Genomic DNA, 10,703 nt, shown 5'->3' with positions numbered 1-10,703 from the left:
TGATCATTTTATTGTTTTATTATTTTATTTTTTTCCCTTCTACGTGAGAATATGAATGCCATAAACATGTTAACGCTTATCGACTACAACTTTGATTGTAGTGATGTTCATTGCTGACATGTTGGTCTTCTGGATCTGTGCTCAGCAACCATAACTAATGAAAACAAGCCACGCATATTCCTTCGAGTAAAATTGTCCACTGAAAAATATCACCTCGTGGAGATGCCGGGGATTGACCCCGGGGCCTCACACATGCGAAGCGTGCACTCTACCACTGAGCTACAATCCCCATGGTGGTTCTACCTGGGCTCAGTTCCACCTCGATACGGGGTGAAACTTCGTCATCAGCTTCTTCCTCTCCCTCGTCACCCCACTCACTCTCCTGTTGGCCTTGGGCCCTGGACACATCGAGTCTGCACAGAGTCCAAGCAAAATGTATTTCTTTGAAACAAAATAAATAACAAGAATACATGTGGATGGATACTATAATGCTGTCCTAATTAATTTATTATTGGAAATATTTAATTCGTAAATAAAAGTGTTCTGGATACTTTTAAGCACTTGCTTTCATCTCTAAATGTTAAAGTAAACCATTTGATCACTGTGTGCATCGCTGGTTATACAAATAGCAAGTTCCTGAAATCAACACAAATGCATCCGAAGGTATCGTTCATGTAGGGTAATATTTACGAGAGTTCATGTGCACCCCTATTACAGGGACATTGACACAGCCAATTGATTTTGGAATTCAAACTTTGTTTGAAAAAAGAATTAAATAAAAGCTTCCGACATGGAGATGCCGGGGATTGAACCCAGGGCCTCGCACATGCAAAGCGTGCGCTCTCCCACTGAGCTACATCTCCACCACGCTGGCAGCCAGCCAGGGAGCCAGCCCCATTTACCTACCCCCCCCCCCCCCTTAGGCCCCTCCCCTGACCCCCTTTCCCTTAGCCCCCTCCCCTGACCCCCCCCCCCCTCAGGCCCCTCTCCTGACTCCCCCCTTCCTTAGGCCCCTCCCCTGACCCTCCTCCCTTAGGCACCTCCCCTCTCCGTACCCGGCAGTAGGTCTCCACCAATCAAAGAGCTGTTTGTAAGGTCTCCACCAATCAAAGAGCTGTGTGTATTATATATTTATTTATGCACGACAGACAGACAGTCAGACAGACAATAAATCCCTGGTGGGCAGTGTGGAACATTGTTCCTACCTGTATAAAGTTGTTACGTGAACAAAAGTTCCATGCATCACTGCAGCTTCAGCAACAGCAGCAGCTAATGTCCGAGAGCAATTTCGCAACACAACATTCACTGTGACTCGACCGAACGTCTGTTTCCACCTTAGATCCTGGGACAGGTTCAACATTCGCCCAGACATCGATGAGGAGGAGTCCTCGACTCGGGGTCTTCGGGTCCTCAGGTTTATCCTCCTGACGCTGCTCTTCCTCGCCGTGTTCGGAACGGCGGTGCTCAGCAAGGTGAGGAGAAAGGAGGAGGAGGAACTCCCTCACCTCTCCCCAGCCTCACCTCACAGCTGCACCATCTCCAGATTCGTTTCCCAAACCTCCGATTAGCACGGTTGGCTACTTACATACATACACACATGCCCTCGATATTAAAAAAAAAACTATATATTTTTTATTTTACCAGGTAAATCACACTGAGTTACATAGAAAAATAAATGTCATAAGCAACCTGGCCACAAATGATAGCTCAACTTAGTGATCTATTATCATTACTTGAAAATGTATAACAGTCAAATACTCTGAACGCGTGATGTTGATTCTAAATGTGGAGAGAAAAATCGGGGGACCCAGAGAAAAATCCACACGACCACGGGGAGAGAGAGACCACGCAGACTCTAAATATAAAATAGGCATCGTCAGGGACGGGATCGAACCCACGAGCTCCCATGTACCAGACGAGCAAGATAACATCTCGCCACCTCAACCCTCACATCGTGTTCATGGAGTCGGCATCTCAGTTGCTATTAATCTTAGTCTCATCGACGACAACCTGTGGGACGTCTCGGTCTGTGGGTTTTATTGTATTCTGTAAGCATATTTATTTTTTTGTCATGCTATGAAATACTTTACACTGCCCTCACCATAACTGCTGACACAGCAATGCCTTTCAATGTGTATTACTGCTTCAGCAGCAGCAGGAGCATTGCTTTATTGATTAACATTGAGCACCATTGGTGTGGTTGTTGTTGTTAGAGAGTGATTTACACGCATTCACCAACTGGGTATGGACGTCTCGCTGGGTGTCACAGCCATCATCATCAGGCAGTTGCCAGAAATCTGAGGAGGGTTAACTGCACATTTATAGCGAGCAGTGTGCCACACGCTAGATTCGCGTTATAGCTGGAAGTCTGTCACGTGCTAGACTCGCGTCATAGCAGGTGCGCGGTGTGCGCTTAACGAAAAACGTTCCATGAAGTAAAAATTGCGTGAAAGCGGGAGACGTGGGGAGTGAACACCGCTCGTTCAACGAGGATTCCCTACATGGATAGGATGCGCAGAGTGTCGTGACGCTTTTTTCTGTCCCGCGTGCGCAATGTGGTGGAACGCAGCTGAGCCTGGTGTACTTGGCCGAGATGAAGAGGGTCGCCAGGCAGGCCGGCGAGCTCGACCAGAACCAGTTCTATTCCTGGGTCCTCGCCTTCGTTCTCGTCATCCCCAACATCTTCAGCTCCATCCGCTGCAGCCTCCGGCTCGCCTTCAAGAACTCCGATGCCTCCAATCGGAAGATGATCGCTCTGGTAAGATTCAGAGAGAGACAGAGACGGACAGAGGTCAAGGCAAAGGTGCAGTCTTGAAGTAGCTCTGTCAACGCCTCCAGCATAGGGAGAGTGACTCTAAGAGAGTCCCTTCTAATGGGTGTGTTGCCCTACTTTTACACGCTGCGAGCCCATGTCTAATCTTCTCTTCTTTTTCTTTTCTTTTCTCTTATATATAAAAGTCACCGCGCGCGCTTGCGCTTGCGGGGGATTTGGCTCTCGGATGGTGGGGTTTTCGTACGAATAAATTTGCCGGGTGGCACGCCCCAAGCCCCGCGGTGGGAATAGGCTATTCCGTTTTCCCGTCCGTCAACTTTAAATTACTGTAATTAGCGATTTAGTGCCATTATTATTTTAATTATTTACCTATTGCACGAGCTCAACCGTACCAACTGACGCCAATTGCGTGGGGAGGGCGGACCCTGCCAAGTGATGCGCGTTCGCTCCCGCTCACGGGGGACATTTGTTTTACGCCTTAAACATGGAATAAATATACACATCACGCTGCCGATTTCTCTTCACAGTGTGATGTCCCCCCCCCCACCCCAATGCGTGCAGTTACTGCTATAAAGTCCTTAGATATTAATTTAATATTATTAAAGCGCTTACATAGTATTATTCTGCCTCGGGCGGGGGGATGGTGGGGGGGTAGCGGCCCAACCCGCAGCCTGGCAATGTCTCACCTCCTCCAGCTTGCCAATCTAGGCGAGGCCGCGGGCTCTGCACGGGACGAGGCGTCACCGCGCCAATGTAAAGTACGATTTTATTGCATCTTTCGCTAAGAACTGAGGTTTATTGTTTACCATTATTAAACTAATAAGTTGCCTAATATTACAATTATAATGTTCGTGTGCAGAAACTACATGTGTGTCCCTAAAGTCGATGTCTGTGTGTTTGAGTCCATATGTGTTTGTGTGCGTGTCAGTCGATGGGTTTCTATGTGTGTGGGTCCATGTCTGTGTGTAAGTCCATACATGTGTAATAAAAGGACTCAGACACTTCTTGCTGACTCCGTGTCCTTTATTTGGGGTTCGCGTTCTCCTTCCCACACGGCACTCCTCCTGAGACTCTCTCCCTGGCAGCCCCACATCTGCCTTCGCTCCCGTAGCCTTCCACGCTCCTGCAGCTCCGCTGCAGGCTCTTGGTACAGCCCTCTGGCTGCTCCCCCAGTAGCTCCATCTCTGCTCCCTGTTCCTCCGTGCGTGGCGATCTCGCCACCTCCCAATGTCAGCCCTTCGTGGCCTCTATGGCTATCTCGCCATTACCTACCTCAATCCTCCACTCTCTCTTCCACCCCGCTGGCTGGCGCCGTTATGAGCCCCTCAGCCACCAGGCTGAGGCACGGCGACCACCCAACGTGTTCACCACCCTTCACTCCCCCGACTGACCCAGATAGCTTCCTGTCTCCCCGCTATAACTTCTCCCCCACATCACCCTGACTCCTCCCTCTCGGATCGTCATATCCGCCCCGCCCATTTACGCCCGCATTACACTACCCTCCCCCGTAGAGAAAATCCCAGCCGTCCTCGGCTGAAACAGAACAAAATAATGCGGGCGAAGGCATCACAATCAGGAGTCCCCCAGACACAACGGAGATTATAACAACAACAACACAAGCAACGAAAGGGGAGGTATCAGGAACTGGAACAGAACACCGGCCTGTCCTCCGCGCAACATCAACAAGAATAAGAATGGCACAATGAACAAAACGGCAACTGACACGCAAGAACGGCCAACGCGCACAACCCAGAAATGTGATGTTTTAGTGCGTGTCCATGTTGCAGTTCCATCCGCTCGGCTCAAGTCCAACGTCAAAGAGCAAGTGGTAGAGCAGAATGACGAACGGCGCTCAATTGCTCCTTCAAGTCCTCATCCAGCTAGCACACCAGGTAACACCCAGTGCGACGGGAGCTGAAGAATCTGTGACGAGAAGGAGAATCCAATCCCCTGAGGCACAGCACAACAACGCACATCCGCATGTCGTACACGACAGCCACCCGGCCTCAGGGTAGTGGAGATGATGTAAATCCAGCCCGCTTAAAAAAACTCCCCATAAATACCCAAAATAACGCAATGAATGCCCCAGTATTTACATTTTAACAACAATATTATTTACACGTGACAACAACAACAACAAAATTTCCTGCTCTTACCCACCAGCAGTCCTCCCTTGAGGACCAGCACAGACATCGCACGTACACAGCATGTACCCACGGTCACTCTCAGCAACCCAACAAAACACCTAATCACACACCCTCGCGTGGAGAGAGCCACGCTCCCCAGCGGTAACGTTTAACTCGCCCTAACCCCCACCGTGGTCGTCAACCCACAGCAACATCCACTGACCATACTCTCAGCTAGTGCAATTTCGGGGATGAGCAGCAACTCGGCCATGCTCCTCCCTTACTATCCCATCAGAGATGGACACACACCAGCCTCGTATAGTCCGATGCTTTATAGCCCAGGGAAGGTTCATCCCCCAGCAATGCCAGACCCCCTGTACTCCCCCCACGGGGCAATGTTCTCTTATAGAGACAATAACACCCTAACCCAGATCCCGTGAGCCCCCGGCACACCAGGTTCAGTCTGCCCCCGCACAACTGAACCATGACTCCCCGAGCCATATGAGCACATGGCCCATTAGTTTAAGACATACCACGGAGGTTTCGCCTCCGGGCTGTCAGGTCAGCCATCAGCCATAGGCCGATGTGACCACAACTCGTGCATCACCCAATCAACAATGGCAGGCATAACAGATGGAATATTTGCCCCACCCCGGTTTTTCCCGCGCGCTCAAAAATGGCGTCCCCCTTCGCCCAGTGCGTTCGCGCAATCTCTCGCGCGCACTCAAAATGGCGGCCCTTTCCGCAAAGCGCATCGTCGCCATACCCCGCGTGCGCGCAAAATGGCGGCCCAACGTGCGAACACGTGGCCAGAAAATGGCGGCCCAACGTGCGAACACGTGGCCAGTTTTCTCCATTCGTGCACCCCAGCTTCCCTATGCTGGGGGTCACAAAATGCATCCCCCGTCTTATTGTAACAACCCCAACAACGATAGACGCACAGCCCCAGCTTGCTGCGCGCAGCAGTCATATCGGGGAATTTTTAACCAATATTTTACCAACCACATTAGTTACACAACCCAACTCGCAAAGCAACTCGTGGCTGCATGCAATCAACCAATACACGACGCCACTTGGCGCCCATTTACGATCCCATTAGCAATAACATCTAAGCCACCCACAACGGCGTCATCGCGCACTCTCATTTTCAAAAAGCTCAATTACCCCTATAATATACACGCAATCTCGTGTGCACAACACCCATACAACCAAATTTTTGGGTCCCCCTCCTCCTGAGACTCTCTCCCTGGCTGCCCCACATCTGCCTTCGCTCCCGTAGCCTTCCACGCTCCTGCAGCTCCGCTGCAGGCTCTTGGTACAGCCCTCTGGCTGCTCCCCCAGCAGCTCCATCTCTGCTCCCTGTTCCTCCGTGCGTGGCGATCTCGCCACCTCCCAATGTCAGCCCTTCGTGGCCTCTATGGCTATCTCGCCATTACCTACCTCAATCCTCCACTCTCTCTTCCACCCCGCTGGCTGGCGCCGTCATGAGCCCCTCAGCCACCAGGCTGAGGCACGGCGACCACCCAACGTGTTCACCACCCTTCACTCCCCCGACTGACCCAGATAGCTTCCTGTCTCCCCGCTATAACTTCTCCCCCACATCACCCTGACTCCTCCCTCTCGGATCGTCATATCCGCCCCGCCCATTTACGCCCGCATTACACATGTGTGTGTGTCACTTGATGTGTGTAAGTCAATGCGTGTGTGTGAGTCGATATGTGCGTGTGTGTCAGTCCATGGGCGTGTGTGTTGGTCGCTTTGTGTGCGTGGCACCATGTGAGTCAGTGTAAGTCCATTTATTTGCGTGTCTGTAGGTCCATGTGTGCGTGTGAGTGAATGTGTGTGTTTTATTGACCTACTCAAGGCCTATGATACCATCAGTAGGCCTAGCCTCTGGGTTGTTCTTCATGCTTTCGGGGGTCCCTGACCAGCTGCTCATGATCATCAAATATCTTCATGATGGTGAGCGGACCCGGGTAAAACTACCTGGCCAGGAGTCAGAGCCATTCCCTGTACACCTTGGGGTGTGACAGGGATGTCCTCTGGCTCCCACATTATTAAACATATCTTTTGACCACGTAGTTCGTGAAGCCTTCAATGGCTGTACCGGAGGAATAACCATATGGTACAGATGCAATGGGAGGCTGATCGATGACCGGGTGCGGTCAAGGGATGGCTACCTATTGCTCAACCATGTTATGTATGCCGATGCTCTGGTCATTGCTGCTCACTCAGAGGAGGAGTTGGAGGCACTGCTGCTGATCATGGAGCTTGCCACTAAGAGGTGTAGCCTTACCATCAGCCCCACAAAATCTAAGCACCTGCCTGGGGATTTTGTACCATCGGACAATCCACCCCCACAATTCACAATTGCTGATGCGGCAGTTGTGGAGAGATTGAAGAGATTCCCATACCTTCCCAGTGTGCTCATGACCGGCTCCGGTTTAACACCAGAGGTCTGACTCCAAATCAGTCGAGCGCCATTATCTTTTCATGGGTTGCGTTACGCTGTGTGGAAGCTACCTGCTCTCTCGCTCCGCATGAAGCTCCAGGTCTTCTCGCCCACGGTAATTCCCTCCCTTCTCTACGCTTGCGAAACGTGCCCCCCATAATGGAACGTTTTCCCCGGTTAGAAACATTTAGGCTTGCCTGCTAACGCTCTATCCTGGGTTTCACCATATATGTGTGTGTGCGTCTAAGTCGATGTGTTTCTATGTGTGGGTCAACGTCTGTGTGTAAGTCTATGTGTGTGTCTGTTTTTCGCCCGAGCAACGCTGGGTACTTACCGCTAGTCTAAATTATATTTCTATGAGCGCCTTCACCCAATCCACTCTATGACGTAGCTTACATAATGATGACAGAATGGAAATCTAGTGTACACGGGCGTGTTACAAGGATTGAGGAATGAGTGAGAGTGATAGAGACATACCTAGGGGTAACGGAAGAGCTATCAAAAGGAAAGGGATGGAGTCGAGGGGCGAGGGGAGGGAAGAGGAAGCGAATGGGGCACCACGGTGGCGAGATGTTATATTCCCCGCCTAGTATAGAGGAGGTCGTGAGTTCGATCTGGACTCTGACGCCTGTATATTTGGAGTGTGCATATTCTCCCTATGGTCGAGTGGATATTTTCTCCGGGTCCTCCGGTTTTCCCCTTCACGTTTATAATGAACATGCGTTCAGATTATTTAGAGTATTTGGCTGCTATAAATGTCCATGTGATAAGCCACTTCGTTGAGCTATCGTTTATGGATAGGTCGCTTCTGAAAAATAAGCTAATAGCTCAGTGGACTTTACCTGCGATATTAAAAAATATTAAAAAATACTTTTAAAAAACACGCTTTAATGAAATGTACCGTACGAGTAATGGCAGAACTCCACGACTCCAGGAAGTGGCCCTGAAGCTTGCCACAGCGTAAGGGAGCGTCCCCCCCCCCCGGCCAACTCCGAGCTGCCCCTCCCCGTGCTTCCTTCCCCCATCCCCCGCCCCTCGGCGTGGCTCCCCGAGGCTTGCCGTAGCGTAAAGGACCTTGGTGATTTACAGCCAACTTGAGTTGAGCGTGGACAATTAGACCCGTAACAAATATTACAAATATCAATTTTTTTATGTTTTATGATATAATATAGTATTGTCATCAGTATGACGTAAGTTTACCAAGTTTGCAGTCGATATCACGTTCGGAAGTGGGTAAAATTTGAGTTATAAGATTTTTTGAGGATACGACAACAGACGGAGTTAAATAAAAGCGTGTAATAATAACAATAATAAAATAATAATAAAATAGTTTTTTTTTATATTTGTTTATAAGTGATTTGCTTATCTTTCCCATACTTTGCACTTACAACGTGTTTTTTGTATTGTTTTCTGTTGTAACTATCTGACCCACCTCGACTGGACATCTCAGAAAAAGTGTTGCATAGCTCATCGCATTCCTCCAGTATAAATGCAAATTATGATTCTGCCCGTGGACTCATCACGCTAGACCCCCCCCCGCACCCCCTTGGCTCTGGGTGGACAGAGCGAGGAGAGGTCACAAACTCGCCCGTTTGTTTCAGCTGCCGCACTGGGAGATAGACCCGGCGGCCTGAGGAATTTCACGTCGACTGTGCTGACCATTACCTCGCAGCAGCAGCATCGCGTCTACTGTATATCATTAACAAAATGAAACAATGAATATCATTCACGGAGTCATTTGACAATCCATTGCTGGGCATATAAAATTTGGAAAGAGTATGTTGGCGATGCTGCAGCTGCGTTGGCAGTCGTGCTCAAGGCCAATTAACAACAATAACAACAATCTCAAAACATTCGTCAATAACAAACTCTGTGTGGCCTGTATGCATGCATTCCTTTTAAGGAGGTCTTGTTGACCAATGTGTTGAGTTTTGTTGTCGTTAATCCACGCAGCTCCATCAGTTTTTTTCCCATGCCTCGCCAACGTTGAACAGCGCAGTTGTAACCTGTTTTGTACAAAGACGACAAAAAGGCCATAAAAAAACAAACCACGCTAACCTCTGTGTTTGTTTGGCATGTGTTTCACCATTCCAACAATCCTCAATCTCTCTATGTCTCAATGTCCTTACGTTTGTTTCGGCGTCACACAGAACTGCTTGCTGGAAGGCTTCATCGGCCTTGGCTCAGCGCTCATGACCATCGTCGTCCTCCCGGCAGAGTCGGCGAACCTTCTCAGCAGCATCCTCCTCCTCAACGGTGTCACCCTGGTGCCGAGCGCACTGCAGTTCGCCGGCAGGTGGACGCGAGGCAGGAAGCCGCCTCGGACGTCCAAGCTCTTGAGCCTGGCCTCCCTCTGCTGCTGTCTCGTCGCATTAGCGCTGTCGGTTGCCAAAGCGGCGTTAGTGGCGCCTGACGACGGTTCCACGGAGGCGGGAAGGTTCGCGCACCTGGCGCTGCTGCTGCTGAGCCTGCTGCTCGTGTCCCTGTCGTGGTGGGAGAACTTCCTGCCCGCTGGCTGGCTCCGGGGATTCCGCGACGCCGTCGGCGAATCGCGGAACCTCGCCGAGTTCTACGGCTCGCTCGTGCGCACGCTCATCATCGTGGCGGTCGTGCTGCTGGACGCGGGCGTCGAGGGCGAGTGGAGGAGCTTCAGCGCCATCAGCGGCATCGCGGAACACCGCAAGAGCGTGGCGCTCGCCCTGGCTCTGTTGGGCGTGCAGGCGGGCGCCTCCATCCTCTGCAAGTGGCTCGCGAACGCCGCCTGCAAGATCCGCCAGCAGAGGAGCTGCTTTGCCGCGCCGCTCTGCCTCGCCACGCCCGCCGCCCTAGCAGTCGTCTTCGCCCTCCACCTCGCGCTCGACGCCTCGGGTGACTCTCGCTACGACTGCGAGTCGGTCCGACGGTGGAACGGCTCCGAGCGGACGACGCCCGCAGCTGCCTCACTCTTCTATGACCGCACGGCCGCCACCGTCTGCTCGTTCGTGGGTGCCGGCGAAGACACCGCGGTGGACGCCGTGGCCACGTTCGGCGCCGGGGCGCTGTGGTTCGCGGCGCTGCTGCTGGCCGCGGCACCCGCGTTGCGCCCGGATGGCGCGACGCGCATGGAGCGCACACGCGAGCTCTTCGTGCGCCGCACCCCTCAGCCCGCGTGTCTTGTCGCCGGGCTGCTGCTCAACCGGCGACAGCAGCAGGAGGAGGAGGAGGAGTTGGTGCTGGAGGAGAGGAGGTCCGTGTGTTGGTGTTGGTGCAGTGTATTGTACTTGCGTGTGTGACTATGAGTGTGTGTGTGTATGACTAAGTGTTTCTGTGAGTACGTCATGGCCTCCCCTTGCAAAAAATTAGTAACTGGTAT

At 51.5% G+C, this 10,703-nt stretch overlaps 2 non-coding genes across 2 annotated transcripts; both read right to left on the bottom strand.

The window, feature by feature from the left end:
* Positions 1–217: 217 nt before the first annotated feature.
* TRNAA-CGC (transfer RNA alanine (anticodon CGC)) lies at positions 218–290 on the bottom strand. Its single transcript has one exon. It is a non-coding gene; the product is annotated as a tRNA-Ala (tRNA).
* A 501-nt stretch (positions 291–791) lies between these two features.
* On the bottom strand, positions 792–863 carry TRNAA-UGC (transfer RNA alanine (anticodon UGC)). Its single transcript has one exon. It is a non-coding gene; the product is annotated as a tRNA-Ala (tRNA).
* Between the last annotated feature and the right edge of the window lie 9,840 nt (positions 864–10,703).

The sequence above is a fragment of the Lethenteron reissneri genome, chromosome 65 (genome assembly GCF_015708825.2).
Source record: "Lethenteron reissneri isolate LAM-NWPU_2019-01 chromosome 65, ASM1570882v1, whole genome shotgun sequence".
Taxonomy (NCBI): Eukaryota; Metazoa; Chordata; class Hyperoartia; order Petromyzontiformes; family Petromyzontidae; genus Lethenteron; species Lethenteron reissneri.
Note: the sequence above shows the minus strand (reverse complement) of the source record. Positions and strands in the feature narration are given on the sequence as shown.